Genomic DNA, 12,897 nt, shown 5'->3' with positions numbered 1-12,897 from the left:
ACCCTACATCTTCACGTAAAATCCGGTATCAGTTGAAATCTAAATAACAAATAACCGCAGCAAGTTGTCAAATTCTGACTGTATAATCTCTTGACGTTTTTCTCGAAGAGCCATCTCCAATTTTCAAAAATCTTTATCCGTTATCGAGAAACATCCCAAAAACTTTTTTTCTGTACCAAAACAAAGCCGTGGATTTCGAGACTGCTATGTACATAAAATGCCTATGATTTTTACCAGTCATTCCTAAGATCCCGATCTCAAACAATCTTGAAATTTTTTTCATATGTTTATCCGTTTCCAAGACACAGAGGTTCAAATTGATCTTACTTGTACACGTAAAATGGGCACATAAAACACTGAGTGAGGCAGAAACTAAGAATATAAAACGAATCAGATAAGAGAATTTGCTGTAAAGTGACTCCGTTATCATCTGTGATCCCCATATTGTAGTGCACATGCAAAAGTTTTTTGCACGTAAAATCTGGTCTGAGGAGTAAAATTAGTTTCCCGTTATTTTAAATTCACACAACTAAACTATATAAATTTTACTTACCAATACATTTATTTTCGTATGAGTTACATGTAGTGCTGCAACAGGAAAAGAACGGAGCCAGCGGGAAAATGCTGCTCTCAGACAACAAAACATTTCTGTTTATTTAAAGACTTATTGAAAAATAGGATATTCTACATTCCTCAGCACCTTTAAAAATTTTCCCTAAAATTTTGGAATGTGAACATGTCTTACGCTGAGAGAGAAGAAGACAGTGGCAGTAGCGAAGAGACGGAAAAGTAAAAAATACTGCAAGACTTATTCAGTGGTTGTTTTATAGAAAGAGCGAAGGAGACAATGGCAGTGTCAGAGAAAGAGAGGGGCACAGTGGTAGTGGAACATAGCTCACAGTGACGGAACATTGTTAGGAAAAGAATTAAGGAAGGGTGAGGAATTAAGAAAAAGAGAAAGTAGAAGCGGGTGAGAGCTAGTGAGAACAAGAGTCAGAATACATGAGAATAAAAAGGAGGAAGAGAGAGGTGGTGACAGTGAGAAGTTACAGTAGCAGCGGGAAGAAATTTCAATCACCAACCTTCTCCTCCGAATGCGAAAATATTTTGTCAACGTCGACCTACGTAGGGAGAAACGATCATCACAATAAAATAACGGAAATCAAAGCTCACACGGAAAGATATAAGTGTTCGTTTTTTACGCGCGCTGTTCGAGAGTGGAATAATAGAGAACGATTGTGAAGGTCGTTGGATGAACGCTCTGCCAGGCACTTAAGTGTGACTTGCATCATATCCAGGTAGGTATAGATGGATGAGATTGTAGCAGCAAGAGAGAAAAACAGGGAGACAATGACAGTGAGAGGAGACAGCAATACTAGGGTAGAACGAAGGAGACTGTGGCTGTGAGGCAGGACACAGTGACAGAGAGATACTAAGAGGTAATGACAGTGAGCTGGGCTGAATGAATGTCTGAGAATGGACAGGTGGGAATGGGTGGGTATGAGCGACTTACAGTGACAGACTAGTCGGTGTGAGCGAGCTGCAGTCAGGGAAGCTTGTGCAAATGAAACGTGAGTTGCTTGTTAAAAAGAGCGCATGGAATAATTTTGGGACAATTTTTAAAGGGGGTGAGGAAGGTAGAATGAGGCAGCTGGTACCCAACTTTTCAGAGTCTTGTAAATAAACAGGAAGATATTCGCATATATTCTGCTCCGATAGGAGTACTTTTGCCCTTGTTAATTATATGGGTCATACCTTCATCTGTAATAGGACAGAACAGCTGTTAGCATGCGTGACATAAAAGTAGATATCTTAGGTGTTCAACTCAAATCAATTAAGAAAGGTAAGTCTTCTGGTCAAGATGGTATACAAATCAGGTTCCTCTCAGAGTATGCAGACACAATAGCGCCTTTCTTAGCAACCATATACAACCGCTCACTTGCCGAAAGGTCTGTTCCTAAAGACTGGAAAGTAGCACAGGTCACACCAGTATTCAAGAAGGGAAATAGGAGGAACCCATGAAATTACAGACCCATATCACTGACCTCAATTTGCAGTAGGATTTTGGAGCATATACTGTACTCGAACATTATGAATCACCTTGCAGAAAATTACTTATTGATACATAACCAACACGGATGCAGAAAATATCGTTCTTGTGCAGCACAGCTAGCTCTTTATTCCCATGAAGTAATGAGTGCTGTCGACAAGGGATCTCAGATCGATTCCATATTCCAAGACTTCCAGAAGGCTTTTGAAAACCGTTCCTCACAAGCGACTATTAATCATATTGCGTGCATGTGGATTATCGTCTCAGTCGTGTGACTGGATTCGTGATTTTCTCTCAAAGAGGTCACAGTTCGTAGTGATAGAGGGTAAATCATTAAGCATAACAGAAGTGATATCTGGCGTTCCACAAGGTAGTGCTGATCCTGATTTACATAAATGATCTAGGTGATAATCTGAGCAGCCCCATAGTTTGTTTGCAGATGATGCTGTAATTTACCGTCTAGTAAAATCATCAGACGATCAATTCCAATTAGAAGATGATCTAGAGAGAATTTCTGTATGATGCGAAAAGTGGCAATTGGCACTAAACAAAGAAAAGTGCTAGGTCATCCACATGGGTACTAAAAGGTGTTCGTTTTTTACGCGCGCTGCTCGAGAGTGGAATAATAGAGAACGATTGTGAAGGTCGTTGGATGAACCCTCTGCCAGGCAGAGTTACTAGCAACTTAAACTGGAAAGTGTGGTGTCACCGCCAGACACCACACTTGCTAGGTGGTAGTTTAAATCGGCCGCGGTCCATGTAGTACAGGTCGGACCCGCGTGTCGCCACTGTGATCGCAGACCTAGCGCCACCACCAAGGCAGGTCTCGTGATACGAGAGTGGACTCGACCCCAGTTGTACGAGAACCAAGCTACCGCCCAGTTGTACGAGAACCTAGCTACCGCCCAGTTGTACGAAGCCTTTCTCTCTCATTAGCCGAGAGACAGAATAGCCATCAGAAGTTAATGGCTACGAACTAGCAAGGAGCCATTTGTATCAGTGCCTATAGCGTACGAGTATTCAAGAGAGATGTATTCCAAGGACTCAATAAAAGTTAAGTAAAAAGCATCTACATACTTTTCTTCTTATTCATTCATAAGTTCTCATGTTCCAGACTTCACGCCCGTCTGCGTTAGTCTCGCGTGCATTTTCAGCCACCTCAGCTTCACGGTGTCGGCCCGGCTGCCGACACAATATTGGCGACGAGGGAAAAGGACCTTTTTCTGATTGCTTACATTTATTTCTGATTGCTTACATTTAATTGTGTCATGGCTTCGCCACAATCTCCAGATGTACTGTCCGAATTTTATCGCTTGCAGAATCAGCAGACGCAGGCGTTACTGGATGCCCTTGGACAGCTCGTCCAGGGTCAACGTGCGCTGCACACCGATGCGGCCGCAGCCGCTTCTTCGCTACCGCTGCCACTGAACGCTGTTGCACCTCCCTTTCGACCATACGTGGCAGCCGATGAGACCTGGCAAGAGTGGTCTCGTCAGTTCGCCTTTCACATGGCTGCCTACAGAATTCAAGGTAATGAGCGGCAGCCGTTTTTGCTTTCTTGTGTCGGTGTGTCCACATACCGTGTGATAGTGAAATTGTTTCCCCGCCGCGACGTAGCAACTTTGTCATACGAGGAAATTTTGTCTGCATTGGATGCCTATTTCAAAGAAACAGTTAATGTGGTTGCAAAACGGTATACGTTTTTTCGTACAAAACGTACGGCCGGTCAAACTAATAGGGAGTGGGTAGCAACATTGCAAGGACTTACTAGGGACTGTGCCTTTGAATGTGACTGTGGTCTTTCTTATTCAGATACAATGGTGCGTGATGCAATTGCACAGAACGTTTCTGATGTTCGCATACGGGAGCAAATTTTGAAACTAGTTAATCCCTCCCTTCAACAAGTGATAGACATATTGGATAGACAGGACACACTGGACTGTGCTCAGGAATCTTTTGCAACTTCGCCAGCCGTGTGTAACATTAACCGGCCCGCTGGACGCGCTGTGCGACCCGGTAACCGGGCCTCGCGAACGGCGACACAGCGACCGCCGCGTGCTACGCCAGGTGTGCCGCGCCGGCACACAAATGCAGTGAAATCATGCCCGCGGTGTGCTACTAGACATTCGCGTGAACATTGCCCGTCACGCCAAGCTATTTGCTTTTTCTGCAATAAGAAAGGACATGTTCAAAGTGTTTGCCAGAAAAAGCTCAGATCAGACAATCACGATCATTCCAGGCCCTTTGCTTCGCGCCGGAATCGAACCAAGGACACTCAGGCTCGTGGACCTTCGCCTATGGACATTCATGTCGTTAATTCCACTTCGTCCAGTGACACTTTCTCTAACAGTGACAGTGATCGTCCCACAAAAACTGTGCGTCGACGTCGCCGGAAATCACGTCAATTAGCAAGTGATTCTGTACCAGTGTCTGTTCCCATTGCACAAAACAGTCGCTCTTGTCGTCAGCAGGACAATAAACTTTTTGTGGACTTAGACTTTGAAGGCAAAGTGATACCATTCCAGCTCGATACCGGAGCTGCAGTTTCATTGCTCAATCACGACACGTACAAACAACTGGGCGCACCTCCGTTGCGTGCCGCAAATGTTAAGCTAACTACATATTCCGGACAGAAAATTCCTGTGTTAGGACAGTGCAGCCTTCTTGCAACATTCAAGGGACAAACAAAACTTGTGTCATTTTACGTTCTTCGTTCTTCTTCTGCAGTGAACTTATTTGGTCTAGATTTATTTAAGTTGTTTAACATGTCTATTGTAAATCAGGTCCTATCAGTGAATCAGACTGTGCCTACAGACAGTGTTTCTCGCTTGTGTGACGAATTTGCAGACATTTTTGCACCGGGCTTAGGTTGCGCTAAAAACTATGAAGCACATTTAGAACTGGAGGTAAACGCGCAACCGAAATTTTTCAGGGCGCGCAATGTTCCTCACGCATTGCGTGATGAGGTCGCAAAAACGTTACACGATCTCGAATCACAGGGTGTAATTGAACGTGTGCAAGCTTCTCTCTGGGCCTCACCCTTAGTAATTTTGCCAAAACCTTCCGGAAAATTGAGACTTTGCGTGGACTTCAAGGCCACAGTGAATCCACAGCTAGTGACTGCTACTTTTCCTTTGCCCCGCCCGGAAGATCTTTTTGCTAAACTGTGCCCGGGAAAATATTTTTCAAAGTTGGACCTAGCCGATGCGTACTTGCAAATACCGGTGGACGACGAATCCCAGCGCGTATTGGTGGTTCACACGCATCTTGGATTGTACCGCTTCAAAAGACTGCCTTTCGGGTGTGCATCCGCCCCTGCCTTGTTTCAGCAATATTTACAAACTGTTTGTGCGTCGGTCCCTACTGCAGCAAACTATCTGGACGATATAGTGATCTCCGGACAGACAGAAGAAGATCATCTTGCGAATTTACGAACATTATTTCAGGTCTTGCGGCAAAATGGTCTTCGCTTGAGGAAGGACAAATGTGTGTTTTTTGCTCGTGACTTACCATACCTGGGACATGTCATTAATGCCCAAGGCATACATCCAAGTCCAGAGCACCTCCGTGCCATACAAGAATTGCCTTCCCCTAAAAATCTGAAACAGCTACAGAGTGTGTTGGGTAAACTTAATTATTACCATAAATATGTGCGCAATGCCTCTTCCATTTCAGCTCCGCTTCATCGCTTACGCCGTAAAGGTGTTCCGTTCGTCTGGACGACGGAATGTGAACGCGCCTTTCGCCAGTTGAAATCGGCGTTGCTTTCTAATACTTGCCTTACGCCTTTCGATCCCCAGAAACCCCTTTTGTTGATGGTAGATGCATCGGATTTCGGGATCGGTGCTGTGCTTGCGCACAAAGTTGGCTCACGTGATCGCCCTATTGCCTTTGCGTCCAAATTGCTCTCGTCTGCGCAAAGAAATTATTCACAGATAGAGAAAGAAGCTTTGGCTCTCGTGTTTGGTGTTACTAAGTTCCATGATTTCTTGTATGGTCGTCACTTTACCATCATCACAGACCACAAACCTTTGACATCGCTTTTTCATCCGTCCAAGCCTGTACCCCCACGTACAGCGCAGAAATTCATTCGCTGGTCTATTTTCCTCTCGCAGTACCGCTACGATATCTTGTATCGGTCCACTGCTAAGCACGGAAACGCCGATGCGTTGTCCCGTTTGCCTGTTGCTGAGGATAAAGCATTCGATTCTTCCGAAGTTGCTTGCATGTTCATTGATTCGGAAACCGATGAAGTGGTCGAATCGTTTCCGATTGATTTTCGTCGTGTCGCTACAGCCACAGCTGCTGACCCTGTCCTTGCTACTGTTTTACGTTTTGTTGCTACGCAATGGCCTTTGTCAAAGTCTCGGATCGAGGATCCGTTGGTTCGCCGATTTTTTGCTCACAAGGAGAGACTTTTTGTTCGACGTGGTGTTTTGTTGTTGCGTTCTGATAATGATCAGTCCAGAGTCGTGGTCCCACGTTCGTTACAGTCCTCTGTTTTACGGCTTCTTCATCAAGGACATTGGGGTATAGTGCGAACGAAACAACTTGCTCGTCAGCACTGTACTTGGTTCGGAATCGATGCTGCGATTACGAATATGTGTTCTTCGTGCCCGGCGTGTGCCGAACAACAGTCCGCACCGCCGCGGAAAGTCTTTGCGTGGCCAAAAGCCACTTCCCCTTGGCAACGCTTGCACATTGATTTTGCTGGTCCATTCTGGAATGCTCGATGGTTGGTTCTGGTCGACGCCTTCAGTAATTTTCCTTTTGTTGTCCGGATGTCTTCCACGACGTCCTCCGCCACCATCCAAGCGTTGTCTGCTATCTTTTGCATTGAAGGTCTTCCGCAGACTATTGTTTCCGACAATGGCCCACAATTCATGTCCGCAGAATTCCAGTCTTTCTGCCAGGCCAATGGTATTCAACATCTGACATCCGCGCCGTTTTCGCCTCAGTCCAACGGTGCCGCTGAACGATTGGTCCGGACTTTTAAGTCACAGATGTTGAAATTGAAAGAGTCGCATTCTCGGGAGGACGCATTGTTGCTCTTTTTGTCTTCGTATCGCTCTCAGCCCCGAGATGGTCGCTCGCCGGCTGAGTTGCTCCACGGTCGTCCTCATCGCACCTTGATGTCTTTGCTGCATCCGCCGCATCAGGTTCCTGTACAGCGGCAGACTCCTGCTTTTGCTCCAGGCGACGTTGTATTTTATCGCACCTATCGAGGTTCACGGCGTTGGCTCGCAGGGCGCATTCTTCGCTGCCTCGGCCGCGCGATGTATTTGGTTTTGGGGGCCTCTGGTGAGGTGCGTCGGCATCTCAATCAGCTGCGCCTCTGTCGTCGCTCGGGTTCTGCCGCTCCCCGTCTGCTTTCAGCGACGGTGCCGTCCGGTCAGCGCCCTGGGGACCCATCTACTGGCTCGCCTCATCCCCAGGTGTTACCGACGATGCCTTCCATTTTGCCCCATGGCGACGCGCCGCCGCCGCCGCAGCAGCAGCAGCAGCAGCAGCCGCCGCCGCCGCCGCCGACCGCATTCGACGCTTCGTTGCAGCCGCCAAGCGCCTCCCAGGGTCACGCGCCGCCGATCGCTTCCCGTGACCAGCTGTCCTCCGCCATGGAACGCCCGCCCGCTCCGGACCACATGACGTCATCGCGCGTCGGCTACCCCGACGCAATGGAGGTTGATCCTTCGGTCACTCCTGTCTCTTTACGGGCGCATACACCTCATGTTGACGTGCACCCTGGACTAGTTTTGCAGGCGTTTCCTAGCTCCCCTCGGACCGGATGGCCGGGTGCGGGTGGCACAGCCTCGCCTGTTGTTAGGCTCCCCACCTCATCGCATACGTCAACATGTGGTCCTCCCCACGGCGGGCGGAAGCCTTATTCCACGACCGTTCGCCGATTTGCGGGGGAGGAATGTGGTGTCACCGCCAGACACCACACTTGCTAGGTGGTAGTTTAAATCGGCCGCGGTCCATGTAGTACAGGTCGGACCCGCGTGTCGCCACTGTGATCGCAGACCTAGCGCCACCACCAAGGCAGGTCTCGTGATACGAGAGTGGACTCGCCCCAGTTGTACGAGAACCTAGCTACCGCCCAGTTGTACGCGAACCTAGCTATCGCCCAGTTGTACGAAGCCTTTCTCTCTCATTAGCCGAGAGACAGAATAGCCATCAGAAGTTAATGGCTACGAACTAGCAAGGAGCCATTTGTATCAGTGCCTATAGCGTACGAGTATTCAAGAGAGATGTATTCCAAGGACTCAATAAAAGTTAAGTAAAAAGCATCTACATACTTTTCTTCTTATTCATTCATAAGTTCTCATGTTCCAGACTTCACGCCCGTCTGCGTTAGTCTCGCGTGCATTTTCAGCCACCTCAGCTTCACGGTGTCGGCCCGGCTGCCGACACAATAGAAAGACCACATAGATAATATTGTGGGGAAGGCGTAACAAAGACTGCGCTTTGTTGGCATAACAATTAGGAGACGCGACAAACCCACTAAAGAGATAGCCTACATTACACTTGTCCGTCCTGTGCTGGGATATTCCTGAGCGGTGTGGGATCCTATCAGGTAGGATTGACGGAGGACATCGAAAAAGTGCAAAGAAGGGCAGCTCGTTTCGTGTTATCGCGCAACAGGGTTGAGAGTGTCACTGATATGATACGCGAGTTGGGGTGGCGGTCACTGAAACAAAGGCGGTTTTCTTTACGGCGAGATCTACCGGGTGATCAAAAAGTCAGTATAAATTTGAAAACTGAATATATCACGGAATAATGTAGATAGAGAGGTACAAATTGACACACATGCTTGAAATGACATGAGGTTTTATTAGAACCAAAAAAATTACAAAAGTTCACAAAATGTCCGACAGATGGCGCTCCATCTGACCAGAATAGCAATAATTAACATAACAAAGTAAGACAAAGCAAAGATGACGTTCTTTACAGGAAATGCTCAATATGTGTAACGTCATTCCTCAACAATAGCTGTAGTCGAGGAATAATGTTGTGAACAGCACTGTAAAGCAAGTCCGGAGTTATGGTGAGGCATTGGCGTCAGATGTTGTCTTTCAGCGTCCCTAGAGATGTCGGTCGATCACGATACACTTGCGACTTCAGGTAATCCCAAAGCCAATAATCGCACGGACTGAGGTCTGGGGACCTGGGAGGCCAAGCATGACGAAAGTGGCGGCTGAGCGCACGATCATCACCAACCGACGCGCGCAAGAGATCTTTCACGCGTGTAGCAATTTTTTTTTCGTTCTAATAAAACCCCATGTCATTCCAAGCATGTGTGTCAATTTTTACCTCTCTATCTACATTATTCCGTGGTTTATTAAGTTTTCAAATTTATACTAACTTTGTGATCATCCGGTGTTTACGAAATTTCAGTCACCAACTTTCTCTTCCGAATGCGTAAATATTTTGTTGACACCCACCTACGTAGGGAGAAATGATGATCATAATAAAATAAGAAAAATCAGAGCTCTAACGGAGAGAGTTAGGTGTTCCTTTTCCCAACGCGCCATTGGAGAGTGGAGTGGTAGGGAAGTAGTATGATAATGGTTCGATGAACCCTCTGCCAGACACCTAATTGTGAATTGCAGAGTAACCATGTAGATGTAGTACACAGCTTTTCAGATGACAACTTGTTAGGGTTTACTTGCACTAGTAATCCATCCTCAATCAGAGCAGTCACTTTACAACTTATTTGACTTTTTATTCGACATTAGACCTGCGGCCAACTAGCTCTGCTGATGACGAAGAAATTGAAGAAATGTATGATGAAATAAAAGAAATTATTCAGAGAGTGAAGGGAGATGAAAATTTAATAGTCATGGGTGACTGGAATTCGGTAGTAGGAAAAGGGAGAGAAGGAAACGTAGTTGGTGAATATGGATTGGGGCTAAGAAATGAAAGAGGAAGCCGTCTGGTAGAATTTTGCACAGAGCACAACTTAATCATAGCTAACACTTGGTTCAAGAAGCATAAAAGAATGTTGTATACATGGAAAAAGCCTGGAGATACTGATAGGTTTCAGATAGATTATATAATGGTAAGACAGAGATTTAGGAACCAGGTATTAAATTGTAAGACATTTCCAGGGGCAGATGTGAACTCTGACCACAATCTATTGGTTATGACGTGTAGATTAAAACTGAAGAAACTGCAAAAAGGTGGGAATTTAAGGAGATGGGACCTGGATAAACTGACTAATCCAGAGGCTGTACAGAGTTTCAGGGAGAGCATAAGGGAACAATTGACAGGAATGGGGGAAAAAATACAGTAGAAGAAGAATGGGTGGCTTTGAGAGATGAAGTAGTGAAGGGAGCAGAGGATGAAGTGGGTAAAAAGACGGGGGCTAGGAGAAATCCTTGGGTAACAGAAGAAATATTGAATTTAATTGATGAAAGGAGAAAATATAAAAATGCAGTAAATGGAGCAGGCAAAGAGGAATACAAACGTCTCAAAAATGAGATCGACAGGAAGTGCAAAATGCCAAAAAGGAGGATACAAGATGAACATCAACAAAAGCAAAACGAGGATAATGGAATGTAGTCGAATTAAGTCGGGTGATGCTGAGGGAATTAGATTAGGAAATGAGACACTTTATGTAGTAAAGGAGTTTTGCTATTTGAGGAGCAAAATAACTGATGATGGTCGAAGTAGAGAGGATATAAAATGTAGACTGGCAATGGCAAGGAAAGCGTTTCTGAAGAAGAGAAATTTGTTAACATCGAATATAGATTTAAGTGCAAGGAAATCGTTTCTGAAAGTATTTGTATGGAGTGTAGCCATGTATGGAAGTGAAACATGGACGATAACTAGTTTGGACAAGAAGAGAATAGAAGCTTTCGAAATGTGGTGCTACAGAAGAATACTGAAGATTAGATGGGTAGATCATAAAACTAATGAGGAGGTATTGAATAGGATTGGGGAGAAAAGAAGTTTGTGGCACAACTTGACTAGGAGAAGGGATTGGTTGGTAGGACATGTTCTGAGGCATCAAGGGATCACCAATTTAGTATTGGAAGGCAGCGTGGAGGGTAAAAATCGTTGAGGGAGACCAAGAGATGAATACACTAAGCAGATTTAGAAGGATGTAGGCTGCAGTAGGTACTGGGAGATGAAGAAGCTAGCACAGGATAGAGTAGCGTGGAGAGCTGCATCAAACCAGTCTCAGGACTGAAGACCATAACAACAACAGACCTGCGGCGTGCTTTAGTAAGGAGGAGAGCAGCTCAGTAGGTGCAGGTCGCACGTGGACCCCGGTGCCACCCCGCCCGAGCTCGCGAGCCGGTGTCCTTCGAGCGCAGCGACTGTCCCGCGCAGCCAGAAATATTAAGCCCGCGCGGCTGCCGGCCGATATTAATATTCATGGAGAGGAGAGGCGGCGTTTTGCACGACCCGGCCGGCGGGCGCCACGTAGCCCCGGCAGTCCGGGCCCGCCCCCTCTACTACTGCGACTGCTCGCTGCTCGCTGCTCCCTGCGCACCTTTTTGTTTGCCGCGTCCAGTGCGCGCAGCGGCGCCGCGACGGTGGCTCGCGGCGGACGGGCCCGGCATTTTCCCATACGCAACCGGCACGGAATGGAGTGGAGTGGAGAGGAGCGGAATATAAATATAAAACGTTTAAGGCCGGGTGAGACGCCCCGGCAGGGCAACAAAGGGAAGCTGCGCGCCACGCGGGGTCGCCGCGGTCAGCAGGTTTATGGCGGCGCGCCGGCCGCTCGTAAATCAAGAATTAACACGGTGGCGGGCGGGCCGCTTATTTAAATATTTGATGACAGGCGCGAGCTGTTCCATTCTTTGTGCATGATTAATAACGGACCGGTGCAGCGAGGCGGTACGGCACCGGGTCCAGGGTCCCCCTCCGGTCGGTCGGGCCCGCTGTCGATGGCCTTCGGTCGCTCACCAGCGCCGCGAGGTCCTCGTGGACCGTGCTAGGCAGGTAATGAGGCACCTGCAAAATGCAGCCAGTGCTCTTTCTCACTCACAATGGGGTCGTACGATCTTCCACTCGCTGATCTGATTGACAGGGAGTGTATAGCACGACTACAAAATATGTAAACTGTTGTGTTGGCAGAAGAGCCAACATCTTGTTACTAGAGGAGGCCGAAATGCACGCGTTTTAGCTCACACAGGCTGGCGTGAGGAGGGGAGGACTACACTGACGTGAGGTCTGGAACATGACAAGGAATTAGAATTCAGAAAGCGGACGTAACTAGTTTGATAACTTTAATCCATTAATGATGAACGTCGCTCTTGACGGTACATGATTCATAATATTGTCTGTTCAGAATTCACTCTTCATGACTATGGCGCCTTGCTAGGTCGTAGCAAATGACGTAGCTGAAGGCTGTGCTGAACTGTCGTCTCTGCAAATGAGAGCGTATGTAGACAGTGAACCATCGCTAGCAAAGTCGGCTGTACAACTGGGGCGAGAGCTAGGGAGTCTCTCTCTCTAGACTAGACATGCCGTATGGCGGCGCTCGGTCTGCAATCACTGATAGTGGCGACACGCCGGTCCGACGTATATTAACGGACCGCGGCCGATTTAAAGCCTATCACCTAGCAAGTGTGGTGTCTGGCGGTGACACCACATAAACAGCAAGATGCAACTCTCAATTCCTTTTCAGAAGCCAATTTTGAAAATCTTACGCGTGCTATCTACCGCGTATGGTCGGTGTTATTCAAGGATTCCGTACCCAAGCGACTAAGCGCTTAGTTGTGGTCATGTGTCTTATGCACGGTGCGACATCTCGAGTTCTGCATAATGGTAGGATCACACAACCGAGAGTAAAGTAGCTGACCATTTGACTAGAAAGGCAGATATTTACCCCT

The sequence above is a fragment of the Schistocerca americana genome, chromosome 3 (assembly GCF_021461395.2).
Source record: "Schistocerca americana isolate TAMUIC-IGC-003095 chromosome 3, iqSchAmer2.1, whole genome shotgun sequence".
Lineage (NCBI taxonomy): Eukaryota > Metazoa > Arthropoda > Insecta > Orthoptera > Acrididae > Schistocerca > Schistocerca americana.
Note: the sequence above shows the minus strand (reverse complement) of the source record.